We start from the raw sequence: 14,829 nt of genomic DNA on the forward strand, positions 1-14,829 counted from the left end.
CTCACGGTGAATTAACCCGCATTGGGAGTTTTCACTCATTGTGGAATTGCATGTTTCTGAGGAATGAAACTTGAACTCTTGGCATAAGGTGGCCAGGCGATGACCATCTCCAACAAGAGAGAAACTAACCATCTTTTTCTTTGACATTAAATAGCATTAACATCACTGAACCACCAATGCAGGTTGGTTGCTATGTGTACCATCTACAAGATGTACTGCAGCAACTCACCAAGGCTCCTTTGGTAGCAACTCTACCATCTAGAAAGGCAAAGGACGCAGACACACGGGTACACCACCACTTACAAATCCCCCTCCAAGTCACTCACCATCCTGACTTGGAAATATATTGCTGCTCCTTCACTGTCGCTGGACCAAAATCCTGGAACTCCCCCCCTAACAGCACTGTTAGTGCCCCTACACCTCTGACTACAGCGGTTCAGGAAAATGGCTCACCACCATCTTCTCAGCAAATTAGGTTTGGACAATAAATGCTGGCTGAATAGAAGAAGTAAAACAAAATCTTGAAATTATAGAATCTCTACAGTGCAGAACGAAATTATTCAGCCCATCGAGTCTGCACCGACCCTCTGAAAGAGCACTCCACCCAATCCACTTCCCAATAGCCCCTTAACCTAAACTTCACATCCCTTTACACTAAGGGGCAATTTATCATGGCCAATCCACCTAGCCTGCACATCTTTGGACTGTGGCAGGAAAACAGAGCACCCGGAGGAAACCCACGCACATATGGGTAGAATGTGCAAACTCCACAGAGACAGTCATCCCAGGTCGAATTTGAACTTGGATGATAATTTCTGAACGAGTTAATCATAACTGAGAATAGGAATACACAGCACAGACTACAGACAGCTTTTTCAATAGAGAACTCAGAATGGTGCTGCTGAGTCAGTCTCCCACACATTGACCCGAACTGCACAGCAAACACAGAGCTGTCTATTAGCCACCTGAGTAAGATCAGCGGGCACACCACTGACATAGAATCATAGAATTTACAGTACAGAAGGAGGCCATTTGGCCCATCGTGTCTGCACCGGCTCTTGGAAAGAGCACCCTGCCCAGGCCCACATTTCCACCCTATCCCCATAACCCAGTAACCACACCCAACACAAGGGCAATTTTGGGACACTAAGGGCAATTTATCACGGCTAATCCACCTAACCTGCACATATTTGGACTGTGGGAGGAAACCGGAGCACCCGGAAGAAACCCACGCACACACGGGGAGAACATGTAGACTCCGCACAGACAGTGACCCAAGTCGGGAATCGAACCTGGGACCCTGGAGCTGTGAAGCAATTGTGCTAACCACCATGCTACCGTGCTGCACTCGTGTTTTCCAATATCAGTTCTTATACTCTTTCTTCGAGACAATCCATTTGCACATCTGTTATCTGTTAGCCGTTGGTGGTTAGCTATTTTTGCATGGTCAAACAGTTTGTTGACCGCACATTGGACTACTTCCCCTTATCAGAGGTCGATGTAATGTCGTTTCTGGTGTCACAAGACAACGCTTATGACCTGCCAGCTCAGCCTTTTTGGTCCTTTGGCCTTGTGACCTGTGGGAGGAAACTGGAGCACCCGGAGGAAACCCACGCAGACTCCGTACAGACAGTGACCCAAGCTGGGAATCGAACCTGGGACCCTGGGCGGGGTTGGGGTTGGAAATGGCCCTGATGTCTGAGAGTTTTGTAAGTCTGGAAGATTCCGACCAAAGAGTTAGTGTATTGTTCAGACTGGAGCTTAGCATGTTGCAGGGATCAACTCCGAGCACATTCTTATTCTTGGTCTGTGTAGGTGATTTGCTGTTGATTACAGGGTGTACAGTTTGACCAATCCAAAATAAGAAGTAGACAATATTGCAAAGAGTGCCACGTCTGAAAGACTTCATGAAGATAAAAACAGATTAGAGGGAATGGGGAAACAGGTAGATGATGAGAATTAATATGGATAAGTGTGGCACAAGTCATCTTGGAAAGAGAAACAAAGAATGAGAATGTGTACTCATAGAATTCCTACAGTGCAGAAGGAGGCCATTAGGCCCGTCGAGTCTGCACCGACTCTTCGAACGTGCACTCTACCTATATCCACTCACCTCACCACCCCTCCCTAACTCTGTAACCCCATAACCTAACCTGCATATCCCTGGACACTAAGGGGCAATTTAGCATGGCCAATCCACCTAACCCGTACATCTTTGGACTGTGGGAGAAAACAGGAGCACGTGGAGGAAACCCACGCAGACTTGGAGAACGTACAAACTCCACACAGTCACCCAAGCCAGAATTGAACCCGGGTCCCTGCTGCTGTGAGGCAGCAGTACTAACCACTGTGCCACCGTGCCCCCCACTCACTAAACAGAAAGCTCTTGGGTTCCAATGCAGGGCTATGAGGAGAGAGCAGGATGGTTGACTGATAGCAGACAATGGGGGTAGTGGGATTATCTCAGGATTGATACAGGGCTATGGGGAGGCATAGTGGGTCAGTGGGATTGATATCAGATTTGGGCAATGTAATTAGTTAGGGATTGATTTATGGCTAACGGGGCAGAGTGGGATTATTTGGAGATTGATATAGGACTATGGGGGGCGTAATGGGATTAGTTGGCGATTGACACAGAGCTATGGGGTTGATGGGGGAAGTGGGAAAGTGAGATTCATACAGGGCCATGGAGACAGAGTGGGATAGTGGAATTCACAAAGGGCTATATAGGGCAATGAGATTAGTTAGGATTGACACAGGGCTATAGGGGGAAAGTGAGCCAGTGTGCTTGATAAGACAGTTTGGGGGGCAGAGTGGGTCAGTCGATTTGGTTTTGAATTGTTCTAGGAAAGAATCACACAGATATTTGGGCCAAGTGGCTTATTTACATGCTGTAAACATTGATCAGTATGTATTTAGTAGATATATTCTTTGTATAATACCGTGGATATATATTACTATAGTTCCAACTCTTGTACAGAACGCTATGCAGAGTTTAATAACTTGAACTAACGCAGTTGAAATGTGCATATTTTGAAGAGCTCCTATTTTGCTAATTAAAAGTAAGATGTAACTACAGGTAAGTTGTAAGTGAATTTATTTTTGATTGCTGAGCATTCATTTGTTTATTCCATTCTGTCACCAACACGCATGTCATCATTTTCCACTAATCTGAAAATTGACCGTCGCATGGGCAATTTTGAGGGCTTGGATATAGTTCTGTCTCAGTGAATTTCTCTATCATGTTTAATGTGCCACACTGCTGGTCAAGGCTTACAGCGACCTGCTTTGCTCCCCTTTCTGGGGTGATGTATTAATGAATATCTCCACGCTCCCTCCGGGAACAGAAAGCTCCCATCAAATCAAGATTGGTTTTGAGATTCACCAAACAGTGGAAACAGGTCAGCTCCCAGAAGAATCTGCTCAGACTTCCATAACGTCTATTAAATGCAGGCAGATTGGGAGGCGGCTGGGCTAAGGGGACTGAAACAATTGCCTTCTCCAGTCTACCATGGGATTTGGAAATGTTTTCAGCAAATTGCCTCTGAGATTCTCACTGTGTAATGTGGTAGCGTTGAACTATTTATAGCTGATGTTCTTCCAATCTCCTTTAATGCAAAAGTGAGCAGTGTATCCAGGCATAGACAGTCAATATTGTGACCTTTAACCTTCCAGGTAGTTCTCCGCTCTGTTGAATCAATATGTGTAGCAAGTGGCTCCTTGGTTTATCGACAGGATTTTATTAGCCAACAATGTGCAGGTTTCAGGGGACTTTTCAGAAGCAAACATGAAGAAAATTTAAGCATCTTACTGCACATTCATCACAAAAGGAGAGAGGGCGAGAAAAGGAATTCTCCAGGCATTTACTTAGAATCTGTTTGAAGCATCATCGTTGAATTTTATAAGCGATCGGAGGAAGTAACTTGAAATGTAGATACAAACATGATCCATTGAGGAACAGTTATCTTACTCACTAGATATTAATTCAGGATACCAGGCTGCCACCTCCTCCCGTCAATGGATGAAGGTAAGATAAGACTTCATCCCAATGCTCAGTTCTGCTGTCTCCAATTGAGCTATCCGCTCGGGGCCCTCATTCAATAATGTACAGAAGTTTAACAGCAATAAAATTGCTAACTTGTTGAGTTACCACCCATATGGGGGGGTGGTAATAGAGCTGGTGCAGCCATTAAAGGGCTGCAGCAAGTTAAAGGAAGAAATACATGTAATGCAGTGTCTGAGGAAGTCATGGCTTTCGGGTGACGGTTGAGGGGGGGAGCTGGTAGCAGTTGGATGGGGTTGCAGGTTCTTTGGCTGAACAGAAAAGGAAGTTAAAGGCAATGTGATCCAGTTTCTAGACGATTGGATGTTTCTTCAAATTATTGCTCGGAAAACCTTGGAAGAAGAGGCCATCGACTCCAATGACACCCAGATATTTCTGGGACCATTGCCATATTTAAATCAGCAACACTGGAATCAGCAAAGATCCTCATTGGGGATGAAATTGTGAGGTAGATGGGATTTCATTCGGTGAAGCACAGGAGGTGCTCATGAACGTGGGGTTCTGGAAGCATACTATTGCTCATTGGACAATAGCAGGATGATGTCCTCAACTCAGGAGTCCAGCGAGCCAGTTCACGGACCTAGTCTTCAGATGAGCAATGTGTAAGGGACATCACTTTCCTGTGCAGAGAACATTAATACAGTTTCAGGAACACACCAGTTGGAATGACGGTGGATTAGAAGGGATCCACTGTCCTCATCTGCACCACATTGCAGGGAGTTTATCATTGGCTGCAGACCACATTAGAGGGATTGAAGGTTCAGCAGATTTCTGTAAAGTTAGTGAAGAGAGTTGCCACGGACGGGGTTGACTTCAATGAATGACTAACAAATCAGCCTAGCTGGTACATTTTCACAGGGCTTTGAGATGGCACAAGCCAGCAGAATCTCAGAATCTGTGATCTACACCAGTGAGCTGTAAGGAATATGTGCATTAATTTCACTGTCATTAGAATATTGTGACAGGAGGAGGCAATTCAGCCCTCAATTCTATCCTATCATTCTATTACATCATAGTTTATCCTTACTTCAAACTGCAGCCATATAAATACTGTAGCTACATGCAGGTCAGAGGCTGGAAATTCTGCAACAAGTAACTCACCTACTGACCCCTTAAAGAGTCTCCACCACCTACAAGGTGCAAGATAGGAGTGACGGAATACTCTCCACTTGCCTGGATGAGTGTGACTCTAAAAAATGCTCAAGGATTTTGACACCACCCATCACCTTAAACATTCATTTCTTCTCACAGTGGCAGCAATGGTTATTATATACACTGCAGCAACACACCTTCAACAGCACCTTCCAAATTTGTGACCTCTACCACCTAGAAGGACAAGGCAGCAGGCACATGGGAACACCACCACCTGAACGTTCTTCTCCAAGCCACACACCATTCTGACTTTGTTGTCACGGGGTCAAAATCCTGGAACTCCCTCTCCAACAGCACTGTAGGTGTACCTACACCATATGGATTGCAGTGGTCAAGGAGGCAGCTCACCAGCACCTTCTCAAAGGGCAATTAGGGATTATATATTACATATTTGTATTTCAGGGAGTTAACATGATGCCCATTAGCACCCCATTTTACTACCCATGAAATCCATCCTAGAAACGAGCAACAAATAAAAACTGGCACATAATATTGTTCATCGGATGCACTCCTTTAATAATAAATCAGGTTAACACTCAGTCAAATCAACAGCGAAGTGACCAAAGTAAGAGACGGTCACAATTCTGTCCCTCAATAGGAAACGAGCAATTTAAAATAGAGGTATCAATTTTTGTTTTATTTTACCAATTAAGGAGCAATTTAGCGTGGCCAATCCACCTACTCTGCACATCTTTGGGTTGTGGGGGTGAGACCCACGCAGACACGGAGAAAATGTGTAAACTCTACACGGATAGTGACCTGGTGCCGGGATCGAACCTAGGTCCTTGACGAAGTGAGGCAGCAGTGCTGACCACGCCGTCACCATGCCGCCCTCGCAATTAAAAAAAAACCGATTAAACTTTAACATTCCTTCATTCTGTCCTACTTTGCGTCAACAAAAAATTACAGATGTTGTAAGATTGTCCAAAGACAAAATATAATGCTGCTATTGAACTAACGTCTCATGCTTAAAAAAAGAGAAATGAAGGATTGGAAGACACCGGGCATTTCACAAGAGGCTTTGAAGCTGCCTTCAATCAGTCAAGCAGAAAATTATCATGAGGAAAGTAGGACAGGACCCAGTGCTGTTACTTGACATCACATGTGAAAGCTACATAAGTGACACAGAGATGAAATATTCCTTTCCTTTCTGGCCTATATAGAATCGATGTTGAAACTAGTTAATGAATCAGAGCAGCAAATGAACAGAGAAGCTGCATTTTCTCAGCTACCCACTCCCCAGCATCCTCTGATTGTCTCGAGGAATAAACATTCTGGCAGCCAAACAACTTTCTGATTCTTTCTGCTTTAAAAGGGGAACAAAGAACAAACAACAATACAGCACAGGAACAGGCCCTTCGGTCTTCCAAGCCTGTACGGTCATGATACCAACGTTGGCCATAACACTCTGCACTGCCTTGTGTCGTATTCCTCACTAGCATCCTACCCATGTATCTGTCGAGATGCCTTTTGAACGCCATTAATGTATCCACTTCCACAACCTTCCCCGGCAAAGCATTCCAGGCACTCACCACCCTCTGCGCAAAATAACTGCCTCGCACACCTCCTCTAAACTTTGCCCCACAGACTTTAAACCTATGCCCCCTGGTAACTGATCCGTCCACCCTGGGAAAGAGTGCCTGCCCACCCACTGTATCCATGTCCTTCATAATCTTGTAGACCTCTTTCAGGTCACCCCTCAACCTCCATCTTTCTAATGAAAACAGTCCGAGTCTATTCAGCCTCTCCACATAGCTAACATCCTCCAGACCAGGTAACATCCTGGTAAACCTCCTCTGCACCGTCTCCAAAGCCTCCACATCCTTCTGGTAGTGTGGCGACCATAATTGTGTGCAATATTCCAAGTGAGGCCTTACAGAGCACCTTTCCGAAGGCTACCTTTGGACGAAAGGAAGAAAGACTTGCATTCATGTAGCACCTTTCAGGGCATCCCAAAATTCTTTGCAGCCAGTGAAGTAGTTTTAAATTATGGTAGCTATTGTAATGGATGATCAGAGTTACCCAAGCCTGGCAAGGGGAAATACAGCAAGGGGTTCCATTACACAGCACAATGTACTGGAGATTTTGGCTTGGGTAAAGAGAGCTGCCATTGCTGAGCTGAGTCTACAGATTTGGCTGGACTGTACTTACGTTTTGGGCATGATCCAATTTGTAGGTCATTTTCTCCCCAAAATGAAACTCCCCAGTGACACTCAGAATTGGATTATTCTCCAGTTGGTCAATGAAAGACTGGGGTGGATTAAGGTTCGACTAGCTCAGTTGGCTGGTTGTTTGTGATACCGAACAAAGCCAACAGTGGAGGTTCAATTCCTACACTGGTTGAAGTTATTCATGAAGGCCCTGACTTCTCAACCTTGCCCCTCCCTCATTTGAGGTTAATCCACCACCAGTCAGCTTCTATAGGGGAGAGCGTCCTCTGGGACTGTGTTGACATTTACATTTTTTTTACAGGGTTCTGCCCAAGCCACATGTTATATGACTGTTATACCACCATCCTTATTTTTTGTCTGGGAGTTGAGAGTTCCTTACATCGTGAGTTAGGAGCAATGGTTGGCTCACCCTTTCTGGGAGAGAAGGAGGGAAAGGTCTCGACTCTGAGAACTATGGAATTCCTACAGTGCAGAAATAGGCCATTCGGCCCATTGAGTCTGCACTGACCCTTTGAAAGAGCACCCTTACCTAGGCCAACTCCCCCACCCTATCCCCATAACCCCACCTAATCTGCACCTTTGGACACTAATGGGCAATTTAGCATGGTCAATCCACCTAACCGGCACATCTTTGGACTGTAGGAGGAAACTAGAGCACCCGGAGGAAACCCACAGGGAGAAAGTGCAATCTCCACACCGACAGTCATCCAAGACTGGTAATGGAACCTGGGTCCCTGTTGATGTGAGGCAGCAGTGCTAACCACTGTACCACTGTGTCACCCCTTTTAGACAATCTCCAGTGAAAAAAAACCATGAAGAAGCAGAAGCTATGGACAGGAGGTGGGTGGGATCAGCAACAGGAATTCACAGGTATATCCATTAAGCTTTGCTGGCTGATGTAAAGGGAATGAGTCCTTGTAACTGAGGACTAAAGAAATCTTGTAAGAGGTTTGCTTAGGAAGTACGGAGGGGGATTGTTGTATTTTTCAGTATAAACCTCCACTAGCCCAAGGCTGTCAGACATTGTAGAAGAGGATTAATAATAAATCGAGAGAATTTAAGGCCATGTTGCCAATCTCCAAACTGCACAAATGATAAAAGTTCCACTCACTTCCACACCTCATAGAATAAAAGCAAAATACTGCAGTTACTAGAAATCGGAAATAAAATCAGACAATACTGGATAAATTCATTTGGTCCGGCAGTATCTGTGGAGAGAGAAACAGAGTTAACGGCCGGAATTTAACGACAGTTCTCACCGGTGGGACTTTCTGGTCCCGCTGATGGCGATGGCCTGCCGTGGGTTTCCTGGTGGCATGGGGTGCATAAAACGGGAAACCCTGTTGACAGCGGCGGGATCTTCTGATTCTGCCGCCAGCCAATGGTGGGCCGCCTCCCCCCACCCGAAATACACTGCGGGGTGGGGGGGGCGTGGAAAATCCCACCCAACATTTCAAGCCCGGCATGACTGTTCTTCAGAGCTGCCCAATTCTGAAGAAGAGTCATATTGGATTCAAAATGTAACCTCTGTTCCACATCTTTCACATTGTATCCTCAATGAGTATCAGGGAAACTCACTCATGCAAAGGGCAAGCTTTGCAAGCACCAAAGTCAAATCTGAAATCATAACCACTCAGTCCACATTTCTAGCTACAAGCGGGTTCCACTGGTCTTCAATGACAGTTTATTTAAAGGGACAATAAATCTTTACATCTCATTCTCATGGGACACTGGCACTCAGACAGGGGAAGCAAAGCCCCATGGACTCATCACCCACTGAGAGCGTTTTATAGCCAGAGGCAGTGGCATAGTGGTATTGGAGTTGAACTAGTAATCCCAAGAGACCCAGAGTCATGCTCTGGGGACCAGGTGTGAATTCCACCGGGGCAGATGGTGAAATCTGATAAAACTAAAATCTGGAATTAAAAATCCAATGATGATCATGAAACCATTGTCGATTGTCGTAAATATCCATCTGGTTCACTCATGTCCTTTAGGGAAGGAAATTGTTGTCCTTACCATGTGACTCCAGATCTGCAGCAATGTAGTTGACTCTTAAATGCCCTCAGAGATGGTCAATAAATGCTGGCCCAACCAGTGATGCCCACACCCCATGAATCATTTTTTAAAAACTACGTTATTCACTGATCCGGTTCTTGTGACGGTCACAGGTGGCACGGTTGCACTGCTGCCTCATAGCGCCAGGGACCTGGGTTCAATTCCAGCCTTGGGTGACTGTCTGAGTGGAGTTTGCATGTTTTCCCTGTGTCTGCATGAGATTCTTCCGAGTACTTTGGTTTCATCCCACAGTCCAATCGTTTGCAGGTTAGGTGGGGTTATGGGGATAGAGCGGAAGAGTGGCCAAGGTCGGGTGCTTTTTCAGAGCGTCAGTGCAGTCTCGATGGGCCGAATGACCTCCTTCTGCACTGTTTGGATTCTAAAGTTCTAACAGATCAATCTTATTGATATCATTCAGTTCGACAGAAGGCTGCAGGTGTAACTATTTCTGGAATCAAAAAATAACAGAAGTGTCATGATATTCAAACACACACATCATGATGGACACACTAACAGGCAAATCAGAGTACACAACACCACAACCAATCACAGACAAGAACACCAACCACATAAAAAGCACGAGCACGACACCTGGAGGTCAGTAGGTCTGGGGAGAAGGAAGCATGAAAGAGCTGTTGAAACACCACAAGCAGGGAGCCCCCCACGTGCAGAGTGCAAAGACCAAGTTGTAAATAGTGAGTTTAAATAAACAAGTGTTGTACCATATGCAACTGTGTTGGCTCTTCTGTGTGTTAGAACACCCAACACCACATGGTACAGGAGTGGATCGATACCTGCCTACCAACCTGCCATTCTGGACATGGACCACACCGGCAAACCGCAGCCGATGCAAGTCACGGGGAACCTAGGCACCAACTGGAAGCTCTACAGGCAGCGATTTGACCTGTACATCCGTGCCACCGAAAAACAGAATGTCTCGGATGATTCGAAGATTGCAATGCTCCTCTTCTACGCAGGCCCCCACCCAAATGATGTCTTTAATTCACTGGTGTTCGAGGAAGGCGAAAACCAGGCCAAATATGACACGGTCATCCTCAAAATGGACCAGCACTTTCAAACTGAAGTAAACGAAACTTTCGAAAGATACATCTTTCAGCAACGCCTGCAAGGTAAGGAGGAGCTTTTTCAACCCTTTTTGACGCACCTCCGGATTCTGGCGCAGTCCTGCGGTTACGGCACCACCACAGAGTCCATGATCAGGGACCAGATTGTTTTTGGCGTTGCCTCCAGTGGCCTACGCCAGCAGCTTCTTAAAATAAAGAGCCTCACCTTAGCGTCTGCTGTGGAAGCCTGTGTCCTCCATGAAAATGCGACCTGCCGTTTTGCCCGATTTCAGGCGTCCGAGTTGGCACGGAGGGGGTCCCCAGCCGTCGAATCGGCAAGCCAGGCCGCCCACGACGTTGAACGCATCCAGGCCGTCGATTTCTTCCCGCCCCACGGCCCGGACGACAGCGGCCGCTTCCCGCGCTTTTCGCGGTCTCCCGCGCAGGTGCGCGCCAAGAATAACGGCCACAACGAGGGACGCACTGCGCAGGCGCGCCCACCGCAAGATCGCACTGCGCATGCGCAGTGGCGCAACGAACGCCGTGACGTCATGACGTGCAGCAAGTGTGGAGGTCTACACTTAAAAGGGCAATGTCCTGCAAAATACCAACAGTGCAACAGATGTGCCATGATAGGCCACTACGCAGCCCGCTGTCGTGCGGCTCAACCCATGGATCCGGCGCATCCTCGACAACCTCGCACACGAGTCAGGACCGTCCAGCCCACGCATCAAGACTTCCAGTTAAGTGATGCAGATGACCAGGATGACTTCAGAGTTGCCGTCATTGATGTCAACAAGGTCAATGCCATCAATCCAGACGATGAGTGGTGTGCCACCCTGACGGTCAACCGATCGCGCGTCGCCTTCCGTCTGGACACCGGCGCATCCGCCAACCTGATTGCTTACTCTGCAGTCCAGGCCATGAAGGTCAAACCACTCATCACACCATCCCGGCTTAAGATGGTTGACTATAACGGGAACGTTATCCCGTCCGTAGGATCTTGCCAGCTACAGGTGACTCACAAGGGGTACACGGCCACACTCCCCTTCGAAGTTGTGGGCTCATCAAAGGACTCGTTACTGGGCGCACAAGCGTGTAAGGTCCTTCACCTGGTACAGCGCATCATGTCTCTCTCTCCAGATGAGATATCCGACTTCCCGGATGCTGAGTTCCACGCGAATCTCCATTCCCTCCTCGCTCACAACCAGGAGGTTTTTGAAGGCATGGGGACATTGCCACACACGTACAAGATTCGACTCAGACCGGACGCCATCCCTGTCGTTCACGCACCTCGCAGGGTTCCTGCGCCTCTCAAAGACCGCCTCAAGGCACAACTGCAGATTCTTCAGGACCAAGGGGTCCTATCCAAGGTCACGGAGCCCACGCCATGGGTCAGCTCCATGGTCTGTGTAAAGAAGCCCTCTGGCGAGCTCCGTATATGTATAGATCCAAAAGATCTGAACAACAACATCATGCGGGAACACTATCCCATCCCAAAACGAGAAGACCTCACCAGCGAGATGGCGCGAGCCAACATATTCACTAAATTGGATGCGTCCAAAGGATTCTGGCAGATCCAACTGGACCCGGCCAGCCGAAGACTATGCACATTCAACACCCCTTTTGGCAGATTCTGCTACAACCGGATGCCATTCGGCATCATTTCGGCATCTGAAGTATTCCACCGCATTATGGAGCAGATGATGGAAGGCATCGAAGGGGTACGTGTATATGTGGACGATATCATCATTTGGTCCACCACTCCGCAGGAACACATGCATCGTCTTCGACGTGTCTTCACCCGCATACGGCAAAATGGCCTGCGTCTCAACCGTGCGAAGTGTGCTTTCGGCCAGACGGAGCTGAAATTCCTCGGGGACCACATCTCAAGGTCCGGGGTCCGTCCCGATGCAGACAAGGTTAGCGCCATCACAGCCATGCCACGACCGGCTGACAAGAAGGCTGTCTTAAGATTCCTGGGCATGGTCAACTTCCTTGGGAAGTTCATTCCCAACCTGGCTTCTCATACAACAAACATGCGCCATCTCGTAAAAAAATCGACGGAATTCAACTGGCACCAGTCGCATCAGCAGGAATGGGAGGAGCTCAAGCACAAACTGGTCACGGCACCAGTGCTGGCCTTCTTTGACGCGACTCGCCCTACAAAGATCTCAACAGACGCCAGCCAATCTGGTATTGGAGCGGTACTCCTGCAAAAAGACAGCACGTCATCATGGGCCCCGGTTGCGTATGCCTCACGAGCCATGACCCCTACCGAACAGCGCTACGCGCAAATCGAAAAAGAATGCCTGGGCTTGTTAACTGGACTGGACAAGTTCCACGACTATGTGTATGGCCTGCCACGATTCACGGTCGAAACTGACCACCGCCCCCTGGTCAACATCATTAACAAAGACCTGAACGACATGACTCCTCGCCTCCAGCGCATCTTACTCAAACTCAGGAGGTACGATTTTGAACTGATCTACACTCCGGGGAAGGAACTCATAGTGGCGGACACTCTTTCCCGAGCAGTGAGCACACCACCAGATGCGGAGGGGTTCGTGCGTCAAATTGAGGCACACGTGACTCTGACAGCAGCAAATATGCCAGCTGATGATCCTTGTCTGGCCCACATACGCGCAGAGACGGCGACTGACCCTCTGCTGCAGCGAGTGATGCGCCACATGACGGAAGGGTGGCTAAAAGGGCAGTGCCCCCAGTTTTACAATGTGCGAGATGATCTCACCAATATAGACGGGGTCCTTATGAAATCGCATAGGATCGTCATTCCACACAGTGTGCGCCAGATGATTCTTCGTCAACTACACGAAGGCCACCTGGGTGTCGAAAAATGCAGACGAAGGGCCCGGGCGGCGGTATATTGGCCGGGTATTAATGAAGACATAGCCAACATGGTGCTCAACTGCACAACCTGTCAGAGGTTTCAGCCGGCGCAACCTCCGGAAACACTTCTACCACACGAGATGGTGACGTCCCCCTGGGCGAAGGTGGGTGTTGACCTATTTCACGCGCTCGGCAGAGATTACATTGTTATTATAGACTACTTCTCAAACTACCCGGAAGTCATGCCTCTCCATGATCTGACGTCGTCCGCAGTCATTGGGGCCTGCAAGGAAACGTTTGCTCGCCATGGCATTCCAAGGACTGTCATGTCAGACAATGGACCTTGTTTTGCCAGCCGTGAATGGTCGTCCTTTGCCGCAGCATATGGTTTCACTCATGTGACATCCAGCCCTCTGCATCCACAATCGAACGGGAAGGCTGAAAAGGGTGTCCACATCGCAAAGCGGCTCCTGTGCAAGGCGGCTGATGCCGGATCGGACTTTAACCTTGCCTTGCTGGCCTATCGATCGGCCCCGTTATCCACGGGCCTCTCGCCAGCGCAGCTACTAATGGGTCGCTCCCTCAGGACGACGGTACCTTCCGTCCTGGCACCGACAACAGACCATGAGGCGGTTCTTCGGGACATGCAACTGCAGCGTGATCGCCAGAAAGGTCGGTACGACACACGAGCGACGGACCTGCCCCCCCTGTCCTCCGGAGACAAAGTACGCGTCCATCAACCGTATGGTGGCTGGTCAGCACCGGCCGAAGTCCTCCGACAAGTGGCTCCCCGCTCGTTCCTGGTTCGCATGCCGGATGGTTCCGTGCGTCGCCGCAATCGGCGCGCCCTTCGCCGACTTCCACGTTCACAGCCACACAACACGCCAGATCCTCAACAGGCTTCCGAGGATGACTTTGTGGAGCTGCCGCACATCACGCCCTTTCCATCGCCACCCATGGCCATGCCTGCACAGCAGCCGGTGGTTCTTGATCCACCCTTAAGGCGGTCAACCCGAATTCGTCGCAAACCCATTAGAATGGACTTATAATACAGTTCATATGTTTAATAAGTTGGACAATTTTACATGATAACCTGTTGTTGTTTATCGTTCCAGATGTCGTCTGACTGGACAACTGTTCAAAAATTTTTTTTTCTTCTTCTCTCGTTCGCATTTCTGTTATGTTATGGTACAACTGGATTCATGTGACGCACTCGACATCGCCCCATGTACATAGTTCCGTCATAGACACATGCTGCACACGACACACACACACTCTTAGATGCACTCACGTCACGATCATATTTATTACCACGTAGGCACATATCTTTGTAAAAAGGGGGGATGTCATGATATTCAAACACACACATCATGATGGACACACTAACAGGCAAATCAGAGTACACAACACCACAACCAATCACAGACAAGAACACCAACCACATAAAAAGCACGAGCACGACACCTGGAGG

This window comes from Scyliorhinus torazame, chromosome 14, assembly GCF_047496885.1.
Source record: "Scyliorhinus torazame isolate Kashiwa2021f chromosome 14, sScyTor2.1, whole genome shotgun sequence".
NCBI lineage: Eukaryota > Metazoa > Chordata > Chondrichthyes > Carcharhiniformes > Scyliorhinidae > Scyliorhinus > Scyliorhinus torazame.